The 22,940-nt window shown below is 43.8% G+C and overlaps 1 long non-coding RNA gene across 1 annotated transcript; it reads left to right on the top strand.

Annotated features, from left to right (window-relative positions):
* Window positions 1-4,026: 4,026 nt before the first annotated feature.
* Window positions 4,027-10,274, top strand: LOC142817940 (uncharacterized). The gene is made up of 2 exons (XR_012895428.1): window positions 4,027-4,376; window positions 5,886-10,274. It is a non-coding gene; the product is annotated as an uncharacterized LOC142817940 (long non-coding RNA).
* The last annotated feature ends 12,666 nt before the right edge of the window (window positions 10,275-22,940 follow it).

Raw genomic sequence — 22,940 nt, 5'->3', positions numbered from 1 at the left:
GTCGTCATAAACACCTTCGCTTTTGAGCCATTCAATTAAATCGGCTTTAGAACGAAACGCGAAGTCAACGTGTGACTCATTCTCCTTTTTAGCATACCAGAACCTTTGCCGGAAAGCCTCGGGTGAAAACTTATAACGTCTCAATAGCACGTCCTTCACCTCGTCATAGCTCTCAAACGCTTCCCTCGACAAGCAAGTTATCGCTCGGACACTTCGCCGGGAAGAAGAGCTAACAGGTTTTGCGCCCAAAGAACCGCTCCAAAGCATTTCGCCCACAGACGTCTTCAAACTTGACGAGATACTTCGCCATGTCCTCGCCTACAACGAACTATGGCAGTTGGTCGCGAATTCTCTGACCGCTGACCTGAACTATTGAACTATCGCAGAGGCTACGCTAGGCGCCTGTGAACACTACAGGATTGCCAATTCTATTCGTTTCAACTTTAGGCGCTCCTGCCTCTCGGCCTCCTCACGGCGTTCTCGCCTTTCAGCTTCTTCACGTTCACGAACTTCTCGCCTTTCAGCCTCCTGACGGCGTGCTTTGATATCCGCCCAGGCCTCATCGACTTCCTCAGCCGTTACTCCTTCATCTTTCATGATCTCAAGGATCGCTTGCTTTGGTTTCGCGCGGCCCAAAGTAATGCCGAGTTCCTCACAATTTCGATGAGTTCCTTCACTTTAAGGTTCTCCATCGTTCACACTAGCCTCTTGCTGTTTGCCCCTGTTAAAAATCTACTTGCCGTACCCACTATAAGCCTACTAGCGAGACGCGCATGCAATTTTTAACACTCCCGTGTTTACCTTCTCCGCGTTAACTTTGGTTCCAAAGCGCTCCGACATTGCTTGAAGCGATCAAAGCTCACTCTAATGCTTCACACAGCCCTTCTATAAACTGCTATAACCTGAGCTAGAGTAGTCTGGTGAACTGAGGGGAAAACATCAGGCACTCACCGCATCAATGTCGCTGACGCCAGCCGATCCAGCAGCTGCCAACCACTGTTCCGAAGCGCGCCTCCGACGATGTTAAGAAGGGCGCCATGAATCTCACCGCTGCAACCACTGTTTCGAAAGACGGCGACGCCAACACGGTCCCGAAGGCGCCACTGCTTCGAATTCCGCCGGGAAGGTCACCAGCCGTTTGGTAGCGTAGGTTTCTCAGCTCGCGACTGCTTCTGTGCAGAGCTGATAGACGAGCGGACGAGACGTTGTGAGTTAAACAAGGTTTATGTTCAGCATATTTACAGAGGCGTTACAAATTCGGCACTGGGGCCGACAGCTTAGAGACCCGAAGAGCCGAGCTCTCCTCTCTAACACATAGCTCTACTGCCAACAAATAGCTCAACTCTCTGACACACATGTCTACTGCTCGCAACGCGCCGCAGGGCTTCTTTTATATGCACCGCGTTGATTCTTTGAGTAACCAAATGTCCAACCAGAAGCGCCGCTGGTCGTGAGGTCCGACTCCTCCATCGGGCTCGCCGCTGGGCCGCGTCATTTTGATCGAAACTGGAGCCGCTGCACTGCACGTGGCTGCACCCAAGGACGAGTGACGTCGCCACGCATTGCGTCAGACTCACCAGACAGGAAGGCACCGGCTCGCTGGCTGAGGTGACTCCCTGCACGCAGAAAGGCGTCGTCGCGTGATGACGCCATTGAGTTGTTCATCGCGTCAGGAGGGCTCGCGTGCTGGCCTTGACACAGATTGCCTTTTTCAGAGGCATGGACATTCACTGTGGACTCGCAGGCATAGCAGGGTACATCGTGGCCTTCCACGACCCTGCAGACGCCGCCGTAGGTGCAAAGGATCAAACGTCGGCGCCGACGTTCGAAGAACACCCTATTCTGCACTTCCCGGCTCTCTTTCATGCGCCTGCCGTTCCCGCCTGTCAGCGGGGTAGTACGGCGCCCGTTAATTGCCGTGACGCTGGTTCGCAAAAATGGCAGTCCGTGACAGGTTACCTCTGTCCCGTCCAACCCCCAGTGAATGATGGTGAGGGCGCTTGAGTTGCCAGCTCGAAGTCTTTCGACCCGGTTGTCCACCATCGGTTTGCAGGAAGGGCCATGGCTAGTCGACTAGATTGTCGCTGGTGAGTGCCGCTTGCCAGCGGCGTTGATGCCCACACTGTAAATACAAATTAGCCGAGTTGGCCGTTTTAAGGGCGTCATAATACCTTCACTAACACTTCTACACCCATAAAGTGTTACGAAATAGGAGTAATATAATTCTGCGACCTCAATTTCACCTCCTTAGGAAATAATGTGGATAATTGTAGAGAGAAAGGAGGTAAATTCATGACCTGACGTCATTGATCACGAACGAGACCGCCAGAAAACTCCCAATTTACCTCCTCTTGTATGTTTTCTTTTTATTGGTTTCCTGAGCTCTCTGCAATTTGCCTTCAGTGCTGGCCAGCATGCACTATGCTGCGCAGGGGGAAGATGTGCGTTGTCATACGAAAGCAAAAATTCATCAAAATGCTTGAAGTTAGTATGAGGCAATAATTACCGGCGCGTTGTGTGTAACGCAGTGAATCCGGCTGATGCAGAGTGCGGAGCTAGTTTCCAACTCGTGAACTAACGAAGCTGATCGGTTCCGCGAAGGCGAACGCGGGAGACCTGCGCACGGGAAATGAAGGAGACTCCTTTGTTCACACGGTTCACGAGCGGAGCCACGAAGGTTGCCCCCGTTCGGGAATAACTAGAAGGGGATGGCTTACTCGGAAGAGCGTTTGGCTAGAAGCCGGCCAGGCGCCGCCGTAAGTCATTGCTGGCATGCACGCGCGACATTGAGAATGACGCAGGTACGTGACTACTGGGCTGACCGAGACATAGTGGCGGCATGGGCATGAGCTTATCCTGCCCCGCTATACGTCATTACCGAGTGTTAGGATGGCGGGGGCCTCGCTGTCGCATGCACACCAGGTCAGCGCACAGGGCCTGACGGTATAATCTCCGCGCTTACGGAGGCTTCTACGAAGTGACGTTAATGAGAATGTTGATGGAGCCCGAGCGTGAGAACGGCAACCGACAGAGGTCGGCCGATACATGACCTGTCATGGGAGAGAGTGTGACACGCGGAGAACGTATCCCCTCTCGTGTTGTGTTTCGTAACGGCATTTTTACCAATGCAGTGCTTGTTGTGAAAGTGTTTTTTGGGATTGGGTGTGATGATGTGAGCCCCAATGTGTGATTGGCTTGTGTGAAGACCCTTTGTTCAACCGAGGGTTGAAAATAGGTTGCTTGAATCTGAAATGAAAGAGCGGAGGTTCGGGCTTGGACTAAGGCAGACGCTTGAGGCTGCAATAGAGCGTCTCTTCACCGGACTACGGATCTTCCTTAGCGCTGTCACCGTGCACTCGCGTCATGGAGGGGACCAATTCCAAACCTCAAACATCTTCCCTCCTTAGCTGGTGTAGAAGCTAGTCGAGGACGAGGAAATTAACTCTTGACAAATTCACAATGCGCTAATCAATTATCTATTTCTTCATATCGTCGAACAATATACTTTGTACGGAATGCTGCAGAGGGAACAATTCATATAGTTGGGTTCGGGTTCATCCAGAACTGTGACCACATAACTTCAGTTATGTTGTTTTGTTATCAAATCCATATAGTGCTATAGTAAAAGCGTGCAGACTTATGCGACCACCCGCCCACTAAGTTTACCCTTTTGGATAACGTATCGTGCAGGCGCGGCGTACATCAACGCACGGAATGAAACCAGGTGTTTAGGAGGCCCGGAGGAAAAAAGAAGAAACAAGTGAAGGGAACTATTTTCAAGCGGCCGCTACGAAGTGATAAAATATGCCCTTCGACCAATCTCTGCTTCGGCCCTTGAACAGCGACGGCACCTCGTAAGAGGGAAAGCGAGGCACGGCGAGAAATAAAAGAAAACACGCGAAAAAAGAGCAGTTCAAGTTCCAAAATGCCAGCAGAGATTAGGAGACGACCCCAGCGACGTGCGTGAGCAATAGCGAAGCGAAGCTTCGCCTTCTGAGCGACAGGGCGACACGCCGCCATGCGAGGGCGATGTTGTGGTAATGGCCCAGTGACTCAAGCGAGTGGTGAGCGTGTGGTGAGCATAGTAAGCGATAGCGAAGCGAAACCGTCACGGGATAACATTTGCCTTCTGAGCGACGCATTTGAGCGGCACGGCTGTGTCGCGGTGTTGTGCGCGTGTTTTGTGCGGTAGTGTTGCTGTGTTCTCGTCGCTAGCCGTAAAATGTGTAGTTTAACAACAGTGCAACACGTCGCAGTGCGAGTGCGATTGTCTGGCAATGGCCCTGAGACTCAAGCGAGCATGCGAGCATGCCGCTGTGTACAACCAGGCAGCTTATGGGCACACCACGTTCGCGGCACAATAAGGAACACAAATGGTAGGTAATACTTATGTTTCCTTTGTTCGCGCATCTTTATCGTCGCTTGAGCAGCAGAAGGAGGTGTTTTGCAATTTGCGTTGCATGAAAAGAGCAATGAAAAGCAACAATGTCAGTAAGCTCACATAACTATGGGTGGTGCGTGTTTTGAAACGCCTGTGAATACCTCACAAGCATTGAGCAGCCAGCTGATTCAAGCGAGTGCACCATAAGAAAGGCAAGTTAATGCTACTTAATTTCTTTGGTTGCGATAAAGCCTGAATGCAACACTGCTTTCAGGGAGTATACACTTCAGCAAAAACAAACAAACGAACAACCGCTTTTAGCTTGCTGCCATGTGATAAAGTGTGCATTAAAACCAAGTTTGTTTTCTATTTATTCTGTTCTTATGCCCAGAATATGAGCTAGTAAGAAGACTTCACGATAACAATTTTGCATCATTCACAATAACCGGGTCGTAGAGAAAAAATTACATTGCATATCAAGGTACAGTAGCCTCATAAGATTGTATTGATTTAGCTTGAAAGGTAAATTATGTTAAAGAGACATAATCATGACCATATGTTGTCACTGACATGTGGTTAGTGACTGTGTTTTTGAGGAAGCACGTGCATTTTATGGTATTGTCACTTCATTAATCACATATCTGCACTAGAACTTGCCACAAATACATGTGAATAATTCAAGCATTTAGCTGTGTCCCTTGTACATGGCTAATTTATTTGCACTTATATCAGTCGGTTGAATCTGTTGAACATTGTTATTTAGTCACCTTAATCCTTCCTTTTGGTTATTTTGTTTTACGTTTTGTTGTCGTAGTGCTTGTGATCAATGCAGATTATTCTCACAATTGACACAATTGCTGGCAAGGTAGAAACTGCTGCTATTGTGTCTGGCTCTTATTTTGCCATCATTACAAGTGTGATGTTTATTTTTGCGAGGAATCAATAACAAGTCACCCAATTAGAAACATAAACAGAACAGCTGGGGTTGTTCAATAGGCTAGTGTTCCACGTGTTTTATTATAAAGGGGTATAATTGCTGATGTTTAGCATCTAAAAACCATTATCATCATCAGTGACACCGTTAGGAGGTACAGAAATTTTGACCAAATGAAAGTCAATGATGTGCACATAAATCTAAGGACAAGGGTTTCAACATTTTTTCTTCATCGAGAATGGGTATAATAACAAAGTGAATCTTACTAACATTTGCATCCTTTTACACTTCAATACCAACTACACTGAGATCAAGAACTTTCGGAATAGTAGCGCATAGGACAGGGGTTCACTTCTGATGTTGTTTTGAATTTCATCACCATCATGTATTCTTCACCCTCTAAACTATAGGTGGAAAGTTTACAAAAAACTACTTAAGAACATCTAAATTTTACACTTGTATCATATTTAATTAGAAAGTCTGCAATGGTACTGTCAAGTGTGAGTCAGTGGTAAGATATTCATTTTTATACATACAAAAAGCTTCATTGACTTTTTGTATCCTTTTCAGGAAGACATTTATGGGAAAGCTGCAGGAGGTGCTCAACCAGCTGTTGTGTGTAATGTGGAAACACTCCCGTGCCTCAATGTACACTAACTCGAACATTTCGTACGGCCTAAAACATTTGGGATAATACCCTCACTGTGTTTTGTTATACAAACAGAGTGTTATGCATTGTACTGCATGGAACCCGCTCAATAGCTTGCCCATTTGAAGATTTCGCATTGTTAAAAATAAAACTAGGTAGAACTGGCTTTATACAGCAAACTTATTTCTTAGAGAGACAGTTTGGCAAGTTATCAGTAATAACAGGTAAAGAGCGAAAAGGAGGCCCATATCATAGTGGAATGAGAATGAAATGCACAGGACAATGGGTTACTAGAAAGGGAAGTGTGATGCCAATCACAAAAAGGATACACACATATAGTACGAAAAAATTACAAGATGAAAGTATCATGCAGTCGCAGAATGAGTACAAACGTGAGTAAAATAACCATACTTGCGGTGAACTTTAGTTTATAGTACTGCGTTGCCTTGTTCTCTTCACTTGTATTTTTATATTGGTTTGTTATTGCACTTTTTTCAACTATGGACCGAAGTGATAACTGCTTTACACTCTTTTGTGATCAAACTAGTTTCAACCTTATAGGATACCAAGCTCTAGGAGACAATATGCTAACCACCATCTGCTATATATAGAAAGATTTAAATATTAGGCCAGTGATTGCTTAATTTCTTGTTATATGCAGCCCTGGTACTTGGAATAATTTTAATGCGGTTAGTAAGCATTAGTCATGAAGTGAGAACTGAAAGATGAACTTCTTAGGTTTCAGATGACAATAGTTAGCATAGAAATATTGTAAATAATTCTGTAATAATTATGTACAAATAAAGCGTTGGTGTATTACAGCTGTGCGATAATGCCAACAATATCCCAAGACTAGGTAATTCTAAAAAATTTAGTTATTCTTCAGATATGTGTGAGTAATTACGTGAGGCCACATATATAAATGCAATGTTGTTAATTTGTTGGCATGAATAAACACGGTTGACAATCACGACATGCTAGAATTGAACACTAAAAGACACACCAAAGCACAGGTAGGACACACACGAATACGAACTAACAACTGTTCATTCGATGGAAACATAACAAGCATGTATAGGGTGAAAGGAAAAGAAAAAAAGAAACAGCATAAATCTGCCCACTGCACACCACAAGAAAGCAACCATCTGCGCAACATCAAATCTGGCCTTGTAAACTATCTAAAATATTCACATTAAGAGCATATTTATTGTTGGACGAATGAATAGATGGCACACTAACACAACTGTCTTCACCAAGCCTACACATCATGAAGGCTTCATTGATTTTTTTCGTTTGTGTCTTTGAATCTTGATAAAATAATGGCGTTTTCTGAATTTGGCCAGCGATGAGACTTCCTGCAATGGGTAAATATATTTCTGGGGTAACTAATGTGCTTGCAGTTGCAATCATGCTGATGTTTACATGAATTAAGACACCTGCCAGTTTGCCCAATGTACCTGTGTCCGCGTAGCCAAGGAGTACCATATACAACAATTTTTTCACGTGATACAAACTTGTTGACATGCTTAACAGAATATGTATGGTTGTTCTTCTAGTTGTTGCCGTTTACTTGGTGACAAAGTGAAATTATATTGTGAGGTGCCGTTAAGGTGATAAGTATGCCATGCCTACTTGCAATTTTTTCAGTCCATGCGAAATGCCTTGAACGTAGGGCATAACAATAGGCACCTCTTTTGACTTCTCTTTTAATTTTGTATTTATTTTATACCTGTTGACGACAGTTTTTAAGATCCTCTCAGCCAAGGCAGTGATCAAGGCATCAGGTTAATTGCTGTCCCTGAGTCTATCAACTTGCTTCATCAAACTTCGTGCTACCATGGGGTCATACGAATTTTGGCAGCTGTTTAACATGCTCGGACACGTGACCCTTCAGTGTGCCTTTAAGTTTTCAATTGTAGTGCGTCGTGAGTGTCAACCATGTACAACCAACTAGACCCTACTCTGGCCATTATGACTGAACACATTTACAAATTTTGGGAAGTTGATGTACAATGAACTCAACAAGTCTAATTTGGACTTTTATGCGAAAAACAGAACTTATATTCATATCACAGAAGTTTTTATGCCATAGGTCTATCTAATGCAATAAAAAAACAACATGCCTACCTGGGTGGTTGAATATTTCATAAAAGTGATGCTAGCCTTATTGTACTAATTTGCTAACCTTCATGTGTAGACTAACATCAAGATTCTTGTACATCCCATTTTTTTGGCGTGTGCTCATATTTTTTGAATTGTGCTCTGGGAAGTGCACATTTTAGTGTGTGTTATGGTGACGAGAAAATGACGAGAATATTTTCTCTAGTTTCATCTTACTCTACTGTGGTGAATTATATACGGTGATAGGCCAATGCTGTGTATGGTTCTAGTATTTGTTTTAGGTTTAGGTACTGTATGCAAATATGTAAATATACACATTCTTACACTGACACGACAACTGATGCTGTTATGAACACTCTACCTTCAATCATTTGAGGTATGCAATAGGAATGGCTGAGATGCTGCTGGCTTAATGTGCTTTAATTACCTAGCAAGTAGAGCAGGTGTTTTACTCTTCAGAATTATTGTGGAAAATAAATAGGTGACAGGCAAAGAGGCAGAAAGTTTTCACTGTGTTTATGCATACATTAGTGGGTGATTCATCAATCGTAGCATAATTGAAGTGCCGTGTCGCATAAATAAAGTATAACATAATCTGAAGGTGACAACACACTGCTACAATGAGTAAGATTTTCTAATCTTATGTCTGTTTGATAAACTCCTCGGGGTTTCTGTGTTATGTCTACGAAATTCTGAATGGCAAAGAAGCCAACCTGCCATCTTCTGTGCATATGGTATACTAGCAATTAAAAAGAATTTTTAATGAAGAACAGCTGCTTTGTATAGGAAGACTGTAACTCTGCATTTGCTTTTAATTCGTCCTACATCATCTGGGCAACAGGAGTGCAAAGTACACTTGGTCACTCATAAGGATGAAGTGCTAGTGAATTAACTTCAATATTTAGTGGGATACCTGTCAACTGTTAATTTGTGGTGGTTGTGTTTGATGCTGGAGCATGCCTTAGGCGATTTTTTAATTCTTTTGTGTAATATATACAATAAAGATTTATAAGTAAGATTATGGGGATTCAACGAGTGCTAAATCAATAAATATTGAGCTCGGGTTAGAGAAACACTGTTCCCCGCTAAAATACGAGTTGCGAATAAGTTCTAATTGCGGATACAGATTATAGTTCAGCTGCTCAGAAGGCAGGCTCTGCTGCCCCTGCGATTGGCTCACGACAGTATGCGTGCATTAAAGGGATTTAGTGTAGGTGCGTTAGTGTCCTTGTATCGCATAGGGGGAAGGGGTGCGAAGTCCGCTCGGTACATTGACTTAATAGGGAGGGTGGGCGCCGCAAAAAACTTCGCCCCTCCCCTCTCCCACTGAATAGGAACCATGTGCACGCTTATGGGCATCTCCGTGTGTAACACTTTTTTTATTTTTTATATGATATGGGAAACAGCGGCGGTGGTGAACGCGCCGGTGGCAGACGAGAACAATATAGGATAGCACGCTCGCGCTGGTCGCTCATTGTCTGTCACGGCAGAGTTTTGAAATGGTGAAGATGTGTTGCTCAGCGTTTCGTTCTCGTCTCTGAGGATTTTTTGTGGTGGCAGTCTCAGATATCTATCTACAATGGAAACACAGGCGGGCTAGAACCGCTCAGTACACGCCACTGCCATGGGACGCGTGCAGGTCGAGGCAGTTATAGAGAAAATAACTCCAAAGCATACGCCCGTGGAATGCACATATGTTCGGCCATTTGAAGATACCTTTTGTCATGCTGGTATTCACAAATTTTGGGCGAGTGAAGCACTGTCGATGTATGGAGAAGTGCTCCAGTTAGCACACGTTTACCATTTGTCTAGCGGCACGAAACAACGAGCCGAATAGTTCGAAGCCGAAGGTATTCACCATGGCCTGCATGACACCCTTCAGTTTATGCAGTGGCCTTGTACAAGCGCTGAAACATGCCGCTGCTACGAAAAACGAAAGTTTGAAGTGTCGCTGACGTGGTAGTAGCCGCTTTGTGCATGTAAAAACCCTGTGATAAACCAGGCAATCTAGTGGTGGCACAGTGTTGCAATGGTTATCGTGTGTGCTTTCAATGCGTGTGGTCCCGAGTTCGATTCCTCAGTCGTGCGTACTTGTATGCAAATGTCATGTTTGTGCATGTATACGTTGATGTACATTTTCTAATACGTCCCTGTGATGAATAATTGCAATAAAATTTTTGAAAGATTAATTTCGTGCCTGAAATCCTTTTTGCCCTCGGCCGCGTATAAAAGGGTGTTTAAAGGCTTTCAAGAAAAGCAGAAAAACTTCCACTGTGCTACATTTAAGCCCCCGAATCGAGTTATATAAAAACACCAACGTAACCTACTAAGTTCCCTCCTTTGACCCCATTTACTTCTTAAACAAATCTTGTTAAACCTTCTGCCAAAAATCGGTCATGAATCTAAAAAACGGAGCTATTTTGTCAGTGATACACAAGTATCGAAGCTTTATTACTGAATTATGAATAAACAACCAGCAATATCTCTCAATAATTGAGTTTATTAAAGCATTGATTGATGATTGATATGTGCGGTTTAACGTCCCAAAACCACCACGTGATTATGAGAGACACCTTAGTGGAGGGTTCCGGAAATTCGGACCACCTAGGGTTCTTTAACGTGCACCCAAATCAGTTTAATAAAGCAGGCTGACCACTAAAACTAAAAAGATTCGAAGTGGACGGCTCTCGCTTAAGCACGGCGTTCAAATGAAGAAAACGAAACTCCCCAGAAACTTTACAGAAACACCAAAAGGTACCTCGCAGGGCTGGTGTTCAAACGAGGAAAAGAAAACGCCCCAGAGACCCTACAAAAACACCGCAGACAAGGGTGTTAGCTAAAACCTCATTTTGAAGGCCGTTTCACTTATTACCTTTAGGATGCACGCTGCAACACCATCCAAAAACTCCCTAAAAGGCTAAAACGTGTTTACAGTGCAAGGATACGATCTGCAGCCCCAGCGGTGGGTACGGCTGGATTTTGTGTTAATTGAAAAAAATCAAACAAAATGACGCCATTTTCGCCATTTTAGAATGAATCACGGCTGTAAAGTGTGTTCACTGAAATGGCCGTCATAAGCTGCGAAGAGGTCGGGAGAAGGAGGCAGCGGGAAGCAGGGTTCTTGTTCTTGAATTATGCCAGAGGCATCCGACAGGCAGGCTTTCAGTACCTCATATATTGCGCAAGCGCAGTGTCAAAGTTATTTCGTAAAAGAAATACCCTGTAGAACTTGCACATCCGCCCAACATGCTGAGTGTTTACGCCAAGCTTTTTGTGTTCCATAGAGTTCAAATTATGGCGTTCACATGGGAGACAAAAATAGTCGCTAAAAGGAGGCGTCAGAAGGACGTTTTATCGAGCCGAGACTAACAATGTTAAGTTCGCGGCATTTAGCGACAAGTACAGGGTCTGCAAGCAAAAAAAAGGCCATATTTCAAAACGCAGAGAACAGGACGAAAATCATAACATGAAGCATAAATGCGAAGATTTTCTTAGCGAACATCGGCGACATTGACCGTATCTATCTATCTATCTATCTATCTATCTATCTATCTATCTATCTATCTATCTATCTATCTATCTATCTATCTATCTATCTATCTATCTATCTATCTATCTATCTATCTGATTGATTTGTGGGGTTTAACGTCCCAAAACCACCATATTATTATGAGAGACGCCGTAGTGGAGGAATCCGGAAATTTTGACCACCTGGGGTTCTTTAACGTGCACCCAAATCTGAGCACACGGGTCTACGACATTTCCGCCTCCATCGGAAATGCAGCCGCCGTAGCCCGGATATGAAGCCGCGGCCTGCGGGTCAGCAGCCGACTGCCTTAGCCACTAGACCACCACGGCGGGGCTATATCTATCTATCTATCTATCTATCTATCTATCTATCTATCTATCTATCTATCTATCTATCTATCTATCTATCTATCTATCTATCTATCTATCTATCTATCTATCTGTCTGTCTGTCTGTCTATCTATCTATCTATCTATCTATCTATCTATCTATCTATCTATCTATCTATCTATCTATCTATCTATCTATCTATCTATCTATCTATCTACTCGCTTACGACTTTTAGCTTTCCTCGTCGTTTCGATAATGACATCGCTACCACAATTGGTACACCAGAACATGTCTGTTGACGAGAATAAGTGACCTTCGTCGCTGATTCATGTCACACCATTCTAAATTTGGAATACGTGAAGGTAGCGAAACGGCCACGAGTGCATCATGAGCGTGGCATGTAGCCAGGATCTGGCATGCATTTGAATACATGCATCTGAATACATGCACACATGCAATCATGACAAACATCTCAATACTATCATGTTTGTTGCAGTCGCATACCTTCGTCATTCATTCACGCACATTACAAGCCTCCTTTTTTAGCGTACTACACGACAGCATCCACTGCTCTACAGTTTTCTGCAGTTGGTCCTGGGTGGCTCTATTAAAGCTCCATGTCGACCAGATGGTGATGTCCTCCACATAAATAGCATGGGCGACATCGGGGATCTAGACGAGCAAGCGGGGAAGCCCTGACAGTGTGATATTAAATAATGTAGGGTAAAGAACAAAACCCTGTGATGTCCCACGTCCTGTAAGGTGGATTGTACGAGGCTGATGCAGTCTCACTGCCATAGTGAGACTGCTGCGAATAAATGAGCGGATGTAGTTATACATTCGAGTTCCACAATGCGACTCAAATAGCTTGCGAATTATGAGGTCGTGTTCAACATTACCGAAGGCCCCCTTCAAATCTAAAGCAAAGAGTGCTCTCGTTTTGGCACGAGAAGGAGGCCCTGGAACTTCCTCCCGTAGCTGTAACAGTGCATCTTTGGTCGATAGATGAGCTCAGTATCTGAATTGAGAATGCGCGATGAAGGATTGATGTTCTAAGAAGGGCTGCAGATGTCGCAAGAGTACATGCTCTATCAGCTTCCCAATGCATGAGGTTAGGGATATGGGACGTAGGTTTTGAACCTAAACTGGTTTGCCCGGCATCGGAATCAGTGAAATATCGCCGTGTCGCCACACTTGGGGAAGTGTACCTTGGCGCCAGTATTCATTAAATATACCGGTGAGGTGGGTGATATCCGCATCACTTAGGTTGCGGAGTGTGGTGAACCGATTATGGTCTGCTCCCGGTGCCGTGTTATGGTGTAGATCTTGTAACACTACCTGCACTTCCTCAACCATTATATCTGCATCCAACAATTCATTTGTCTTGCCTACGTGCGGATAGTCAGGGTAAAGCAATGTTGGGCCTGTCGGAATGAAATTTTTTGGAGCTCCCTAAGAAATCTCGAGGAATCGTCCTGATAATCGAGCATTAGAATATGTAACTTTTGAAATGCTTTTGTTTTTGTGGTGGAGTGTTCTGTTTGGGATTAAAGAATCTACCATGTTTTTGCGGGGCCTAATTTTCCTGCAAGCCGGTTGGAGAATCCTTGCCAGTTATTTCTGGTGAGGGTTGCTGCGTATTCTTAGATTCCCGTGTATTTTGATCTATTATTTTTTTAGGTATACGATTGCGACGTTGGCGATTCCATCGCCTTGTCAGTCCCATTCGCGCGTCCCAAAGATGAAGCAAATATGGGTCAACGTCTGGTGTTTTGGTGATAGTACATAATTTGCGCGTGGGGGCCATTATATCTTAAGTAAGAGAGTAAAGCCATCACTCGTAAACTTGCCCCTCAGATGGATCCCGGCGACGTTCCCTAAATTTGACCAAGTCTGTAATGCGTAAACTCGCTCGGTCCTCCGGGCACCATGAAGTGATAGAATGGTCACCATAATATAGTGGTCGCTGCCAAGGTGCTCCTCTAGAGAACAATGCGCTACCACAAGGCCTGTATTGCGCATAAAGGTGGGGGTTAGGGCAGGTTTCACGTGATATACTGTTGCTAATACGAGCGGGATGCTCTGGGTCAGTGAGTAGAGTGTATTTCATGTTACAAATATTGTTCCACAAGCGTGTCCTTTTAGCCTGCAATTTGAGGTAACCTCAAACTGTATGTGAAGCGTTGAATTCTTCGCACAGCACAAGAACCCGTTCAAAACTCCCAAATTCTGCGAGAAGGTGGTAAAAGCAGTGCGTACACGAACGGGGGGAAGTGTACATATCTAGTAAAAACAACCTTTCACTGTTTGAGCCTTGCGTAATTATTTCGATTATTTGGTGAGGGATGTCCCTACTAGTGATATGCAGGCGACATGTGACAAGTTTCGAAACTAGGGCTCCCACAAGAGGAGACGCACCCAAGAGCGCGTTGTGGCCTGATAAAGAAGGCGGGCGATTTCATTCTTGTAAAAGGATAACATCGGGAGTGTTATGGAATGCCCCTACGTACTGTTGCAGGGAATTCCGCTTTTGGCGGAATCCCCTGCAGTTCCACTTCCACACCACTAGTCGTGGCCTGTCACGAGACGCCATCTTCATCGCGAGAGGAAACGGAAGGGCGTGTGTAATGGCGTGAGCGCCGTGCACTTGCATTGGATGTTGACGGCCGATAGATTTGATCAAGTGTAGTTTTGGTAGTGTGCACGGCAGTCGCAAGTGCGAGCATGCGTTCTATACTTAACTGGACGCGCTCCATCATCTCAATTTGAAGGATTTCCCTGCGGCGTTCTCTCCTGTCGAGTGCAGGCTGCATACTGGTGCCCATTTCTGCTACCAGCGCATTCATTTGCTTTCGCAGGTGTTCGCAACTCGCCTCCATGTCTCGACGTAGGCGTTCTAATTCTGCGAAAGGATCATGATTTAGTGATCTGAGGGAATGCGTTGGGGAGTGATTGACAAGGCGAAGGTGGCTGTGGGAGACCCTCTGCCTAACCTACCTCCCGAGGTGCCACCTTAGTTGCGTTTCGTTACGGGAACAGTTGCTGCTCGGAGAAAGCGTGTGCCTCCTTGCCAACAGATTTGTTCTGCAAAGCCTTCTTGTATGGTTGTTGTGTAGATAAGGAAAGAGTTCACTTCTCCTATGGACGCCGTGATTCATCGTAGGAGCAGGAGTTGGACTTGGAGCAGGAGCGGGACTTGAGGTGAGTCCGGGATTGGGAGCAGGTCCGGGATTAAGCGGGCCCGAAACTTAGAGCGATAGTTTGACTTGCAATGCGATTTGAATAGGCTCTTGCAGCGCGACTCTTTTGCCTTCGTCGGGATGCGTAAATGGCGGGTCTCGGCCGTCTTTCTTGACGCGGTATGGTGAGTGGAGGGTTGGAGTGGACGCAGTTCATTTTCGAGGGCTTTCCGCACGCACACCTTGTTGAGTGCCTGCCTCGCATGCCGACGGCTGTTTCGATCCGTCGTAGGATGAGGTCCGTCACAGAACTTTTAGTGCGAAGTGCACGGATGCAACTGGGTGGGGTTGTCGGTGCCGCACGGCGGGCATATGACAACGTCTGGTGTAGGGCAATGGCCATCGTGATGGCCCAGCTTGTGGCAAATCTTGCAGACAACTTGTCGGGGGCGATAAGGGTAACAACACAGTTCGGCCCCGTAGAAGCGCACGTAGCGAGGGACCTTCAATTCTTCGAAAGTGACCAACGCAATGTTGGTCTGAACCATCATGCGTGCTTGAAGTATTTGGGTCACAGGAGCCACAAGTTCATGTAGTATTGTGGGAAACGACGTACCGGGCACGATGCCAGGAGCAATACCTGTGCAAGAGTTGTGCGGAGCTTCAAAGTATGTTGTGATGGGATAAACACGCTCACTAAGTTTCCGCTCCCACATTTTGTATAACGCTTCGGCCACATAAGACTGGGGCGTGCTGACGATCGCCATGTTTTGCAGTAGTCGCATTTGAAATATGATGTCCTTGCGGTCTCTGGTAGTCAAACCAGCAGCGCTCCAGAGAGTGCCGGAAAGTCAGGGCGCGTCCACCTATCCAGGCAACGTCCTCCACGAAAGTGTAGAATGATCTTTTCATCGTCTATAGGAAGTCGAGGCAGACACCGGTTCCCACGCTGCTTGCGTACATTGCGCTGAGAGACGCCCGGGATGCTCTCGTTTGGCTTTCCTTATGGGCGTTCATTTTGTGGGCGCATCGCTTCTTTATTATGGTCGTCCAACAGCCGCCTGCATCGTCGTCATTGTTGTGGTCAGCAGGACAGTTCGAGGCAGCATCGTCCTCCATTATTTTTCCAGTCGAAATGTCATTTTGTTGTCCGGAAAGAGAACTGGTGAAAGCTGGATCAGATGTCAGCTCCAAGGTGTGCGCCTCGTGTGTCGTTACTGCCACGCAACGCCCGGCATCATTTTCCGTCACCGACGACGACCCTTGCTCAATGAAAGACGGTGTTACGGTGGTTGAATGCTCCATCGATGCAGAGTCATGAGTTGGCTGAGAGCTCTTCACACTGATGCCTGCTTCGCGCCCATAGTATGACACGCGAAAACCACGCCGAAGTAGCAGCAGCCTCAGAGCGTCGGAGTCCTACTGATGGATGGATGAAAGATCAACTCACTGCGACAAGATTTGCTTCGGTGAGGTCACTGCCACTTGCTGAGTTGAATGGTTCCTCTAGTTAGTTGAAAAGTCTCACAGTCGAAATATGGCACATCCCGCGTACAGGGGATATCGATGATATGTTAAGCACGAATGAGAATTGTTAATATGTCACTTCGAAATCAGCAAAACGTTATGAAGTGAAGTTTATTGATGCCGTACATGACTTCAGTGTCATTATCATCATGTTTGGATATGTTGTTTACCTTCGTCATCTATTCGCGTCACATGATGCCAAATTTCGTGTATGTGGAGCTAGGGAAACGACCGTGGGCACGCTATTAGCGTGGTATGTTGTCATGTTCCTACATGACACGCGTGTCAGGATTATCATGTTTGCACCAGTAATATATTTCGTCATCCACTGACGTCACGTAACACCAAACTTGGTAGATGTGGAACTAGCAAAACGGCCACGAAAGCATCATAAATGGCCCAATATACTCCAATGTAGCGTTGACGCGTGCGCACGCTGGGCACCGCGTCGCTTCGTTAGCAAAACGCCAGCATTTATAGTCTGACGCCAGGTGCGACCAGCGTCCGTCGGCAACCGGTGTGAATTACGTCATTCTGCATTTCGCGCCGATGCGTTACCCAGAAAACACTGCGTCGTCATCTTTTTGTGACGGAGGAACGCCGGACACACTGATACGAGCATGCGTCAAAGCAACGTAGCGCGGCGGCGCCTGAGAGAATATGGCAGGACCAGCGCCTGGCGTGGCAAGGCCGGCGTGAGGCGAAGAAATGAACGCCAGCGAGAACGCGCACTGCGTCACGCCGAAATGTATTGGCGTAGTCATGTTCTCACATGACATGTAACCATGTTTTCACATGACACGCATCTCATGATTATCATGTTTCACTAGTCACATACCTTCGTAATCAATTGGCGTCACATAATATCAAATTTGGTATAAGTGAAGCTATAGCGAAACAGCCGCCAGTGCATCATGAGCATGGCATGTAGTCATGTTGTACGTTGACACGCGTCTCGTGATAACCATGTTTGCACCAGCCACATACCTTCGTCATTCATTCACGTAACGCATTATGAGATTAGGTATATGTGATGCTATCAAAACGGCCGCGAGCGCATCATGAGCGTGAAACGTAGTCATGTTGTTACATGACACTCATGTCATGATTTTCATGTTAGGGTCTGTCGCTAGTGTTCGCCATGCAATCGTCTCATACCATACCAGTTTTGCAACGTGCTGTGCAAACGAAGCCACCACAAGAGCTGCAGAACGAAGAATTGTAAATCATGACAATCATAACATATATATCATGATTTTCATGTTATGACAAGTCAAACATGTTTTTCATACAGTCATGTAATGCCATACCAAGTTTGGTATCGATACCATTATCGAAACGGCCAGGAGAGCTAAAAGTCGTAGGCGGCGAGATAGATAGATAGATAGATAGATAGATAGATAGATAGATAGATGGATAGATAGATAGATAGATAGATAGATAGATAGATAGATAGATAGATAGATAGATAGATAGAGAGATAGATAGATAGATAGATGAATGATAGATACGCTCGAATTCGCCGAAGCTTGCTAAGAAATGCTTCGCATATAAAATTTTATTCCTTGAGAGGATTTGCTGTAGATGCACCTGCAATTCACTCAGTGAGCCCCCACGCAGTCTTCATGATACCACTCCTTGCACTCCACGCAATGTACCCAGACAGAATCTGGTGCTGCTTTGTTCCAAACCTCCTAGCAGATGAAGCATCCCCAGTCTTTCTTTGTGCTAATTGTGTCTTGTGCTGAATGCTTGCAGTTTATTACATTATGCAAGATGGACACAAGATAAGTTTTGGCGCACCTCGTTCACCTCTTTTTGCTGATTGATGCAGAATTGCTCGGGCATTGCGCGGCTTTCAACTTAGTCAGCCAAGCTTTGTGAGGCAATGAATTTTGTATTTTCTATTGCTTGTTTCTTTTCAAATTTTGGCATGAAAAAAAATTCTAATAAAACTCGTTTTTATACGTGGGACTTACTCCTGTATTCACAAACGCTCCTCGACTCGGCTTGCACCCTTCTCTTGACAGAGTTGAGCACTGCGCTGCTATTCGACTGAAAATAACACTGCGCTACTCAAGAATCACAGCAGTTTATCGCTGATATACATCGACTTGGCGTGTCCAGATACTGCCCTTCACTCGGATTTCTCAAGTGAAGGTGAAGCGTTCAGTGAAGGGACGCTCTAGAATACGGGGTTAGCCTGGTGTGTGGCGCAGAGCTATTTCGCAAGGCCAAAATGAATTTATTTTCCTTCCCTCGTTATTAAAATTTCATACCAAGACGTGTTTGGGAGCGACATGACTTGGAGATTTTTTCAATTTTTTTTTCATGCGCACCTTGAGAGCATTTCTGGCAACTTGGAACAGCCTCGACGTAGCATTTACGAGGTCAGCCCTGTGCTCAGCAGTAGTCAATGTTTTTTTAGATGGTTTCCTACCCAGGAAGCTCTACATGATACTTTCTTGTACGTTGGAACTCTTCTAAACCAAAAAAATATAATATATAACCAGTATAAAAAAGGGTTCACTGACTAGTTCACTTAAGAAACAGGCATTGAAATGCCTGTTTCTGAAGTATTGCCCCTTCCACATGCCCTAATTCAAAAATTTATTCTGCTTTGGCACCATACAACAAATGAACAAAACTTTTTGTGGTATGTATAGCTTTAGTAGTATACAGTAACAAAATAAATACGTGAGTTTCTGCACTGACGTCAGAGTAGCTTCATACACAGATCCATATAAATTTGAGCGAGCACAATTTTGTTAATTTTGGACGGGTCGGGAATACACCAACGCCAGCCGCGTAATTTTTCCTACGTGTACGCTTGTAACCAATGATAACTTTATACACATAAACAAGTACAATTACCAGCACCAACCTCTGATATAGAGAAAGAAGGAAAATAATTTTTTTTATTTAAGCCACAGAAGTCGGCAAAGTGTATATGCCGCGTATTGCCCCGTGTGTCATTTTAACCCTTTCTGCCTTATATACACTCCCGCCCTGTTAATGCAGGCCTCACGAGGGACTCCGCGTCTGGCTGGCTCGCGTGGCATGCAGATTAAAATTGCTTTCGACAATGTTCTGCGTCATATTCGTCCTTCATAATTCGTTGATGTCATGCATGTCTCTATGTATAAGTATATATCTAACTCATTATCTCGCCGTCAAAATATTGTGTCAGTGCTCTTTTAAATAGAATTTAACAGATTACAGGATTTATTCGCCTTATAACAGGTATGTGGGTGTTTTATCTTGTTTTTCGGTGCTGTGAGAATGCACTTATTATGCCAAGTAGTTGCGCTCAATTTATTAATTTTTCAGCCCCGCAAAAGTTGCACCGCAAACCTGGCTGTGGTACGTACTACAGGCATTGATTGCATCAGTTCATACCCCGCTCTTTTGAGGAGTTTCCACACAAGCTCATGGCATTGCAACAAGACCTTAAAAAATGTTTCAACGATAGTGCTTGTTTTCGAGCATACTAATCTCCTGCTTTCACCTAAATTATACGCTGTCTTTCTGCTACATGGTTGAGTTGCCTATAATACGTTTATTCGAATACTATAGCCTCTGCCCTGATGCTCATGCAGTATATGAAGGCGAGAAAACTGTTTAGCACCGTTCGCCGTTTCCGTCGTTTAACAAAACAGGGTAATGCAAAGTATATAAACAGTATTGGGGCTCTCTAAGGTCAGAAAATAGACAAAAAAGACGAATATACTGCATTATCTGCGAAGAAAAGCTTTACCTGGGGGTGATTCCACGAGAGATTGACACGGGTCCAAAAGTTGATATTTTAGATTTCATTGAGTATTTTATATTTCGTGCACCTCTCACCAGGTAGCCCGATAGTCAACTTCGTTTTATGATTAACGGCATAACTTACGAGAAAAAAAATATCAAACTTCACTAACACGGAGGCACCAATGTCGTCACCTGTCATTTTTGAAAATTTCAGATGCTACAAAAAGACAAATATTTTTGTTTCAAGGAAGATATTTTTTACCTGAATTGCATGTCTAGTGAAGAAAAAATTCATACGGTTTCAAGTTTGTAGACTTCAAGAAAATGGCTTTTAAAAATGTCCAATTTTGCGACAGTTTAAAATAAGTTACGTATTCCCCTTTTTTTTCTTCGAAAATAATGCAAGCAGCGTTTTCAAACTTGCCACGTTTTGAGGATATGGTGTGTTCATTAGGTACATAAATTATTCTGCCGTAGGGCAAATATAAACTTTTATATGTTGCCTCAATTTTCTCATAATGGCAAAAGTGTACTCCACTGAAATTTGAATAATAAAAAAACCCATCTTCGATTTTTCCTAAAATCTCGTAAATAGACAACAGAAGGCCTTCATACAGTAATATAGAAAAACATGTTGCAGTATTTTGTTTTAAGCGACATTATTTGTGGTACAAATCAGACTTTTTCGAGAATGCGCTGATAAGTTGAGAAATCTAAAAATCGGAACGGAAAAGCGCAAAAAGCCACTTATATTAATAATAATAATAATAATAATAATAATAATAATAATAATAATAATAATAATAATAATAATAATATAATAATAATAATATTAATAATAATAATACAATTAATAATAATAATATTATTAATAATAATAATATAATAATATAAATTCTAATTATTGATATTATTATTCATATAATTATTATTATATTACGGAAAAGCGGCAAGTATCCACAGTGTGAATGCAAAACTGAAGTATAGTACGTTAAAATGAATTTCACAATGTTTTTGTCAATAAAATTGTGGGAGGCGTAATCTTTCTCCCTACTTTGAACCATATGATCTAAAGCATTGCCTTCGAGAGGCGGCGCACAGCAATTCATCTTTAGAGCAGATGACGGATGACAACTTGCCCTAAAGCGTGTTCTAAGCGTCTAAGCGTGTTCTAAGCGTTTAAACGTGTTCTAAGCGTCTAAGCGTGTTCTAAGCGTCTAATGCGGCAGTCTTCGTGCCCCAAATGATAAAAAGTTGTTATGAATTGTTTATGAACTCATTCAACACTCAATTCTTTTGCCCAACGTGTTGCAAACACATGGCCGTCACATCAGCTCCATCCGTGTGTCAGTAATGGAGAGGCACCACATATTAGAAGTCTCAGTGCTATACGTATAAGAGTGAATTCAGATACTGTAGAATACCGGGTTCAAAATAGTTACTCTTATCTGCTAAAACAGCCTTTCTTCACCACATGCGGTCACGTTTATTCGCGTTTGAAGCTTATTGCCGCTTTTCCGTTCCGATTTTCTAGATTTCTCAACTTTTCAGCACATTCTCCAAAAGCTCTGATTTGTACCACGAATATTGTCGCTAAAAACAAAATAATGCAACACGTTTTTCTTTATTATTGTATTATGGCATTCGTTTGTCTATTTACGAGATTTTAAGAAAATTCGAAGATGGGTTTTTTTATTATTCAAATTTCAGTGGAGTACACTTTTGCCAGTAGGAGAATTTTGAGCCAATATATAAAAATTTACAATTGCCCTACGGCAGCAATAATTTATGTACCTCATGAACACATTATATCCTTAAAACGTAAAACGTGTCAAGTTTGAAAACACTGCTCCCAATAATTCGGAGAAAAAAAAATTGGGAATACGTAACATATTTTACACTGTCACAAAATTAGACATTTTTAAAAGCTATTTTCTTAAGGTGTACAAACTTAAAACCATATGAATTCATTCTTTATTAGACATGCACTTTAGGTTAAAAAAATATCGTCCTTGAAACAAAAATATTTGTCTTTTTGTAGCATCTGCACTTTTCGAAAATGACTTGTGACGAAATTGGTGCCTCCGTGTTGGTGAAGTTTGATTTTTTTTTCTCGTAAGTTATGCAGTTAATCATAAAACGAAGTTGCCTTTCGGGCTACCTGGTGAGATTGATTGATTTGTGGGGTTTAACGTCCCAAAACCACCATTTGATTATGAGAGACGCCGTAGTCGAGGACTCCGGAAATTTTGACCACCTGGGGTTCTTTAACGTGCACCCAAATCTGAGTACACGGGCCTACAACATTTCCGCCTCCATCGGAAATGCAGCCGCCGAAGCCGGGAATCGAACCCGCGACCTGCGGGTCAGAAGCCGAGTACCTTAGCCACTAGACCACCGCGGCGGGGCACCTGGTGAGAGGTGCACGAAATATAAAATAGTCAATGAAATCTAAAATATCGACTTTTGGACCCGTGTCGATCTCTAGTGGAATCACCCATGGGCAATCATGGGTATATATAATGCATCAAAGGTTAC

This window comes from Rhipicephalus microplus, chromosome 5, assembly GCF_043290135.1.
Source record: "Rhipicephalus microplus isolate Deutch F79 chromosome 5, USDA_Rmic, whole genome shotgun sequence".
NCBI lineage: Eukaryota > Metazoa > Arthropoda > Arachnida > Ixodida > Ixodidae > Rhipicephalus > Rhipicephalus microplus.
Note: the sequence above shows the minus strand (reverse complement) of the source record. Positions and strands in the feature narration are given on the sequence as shown.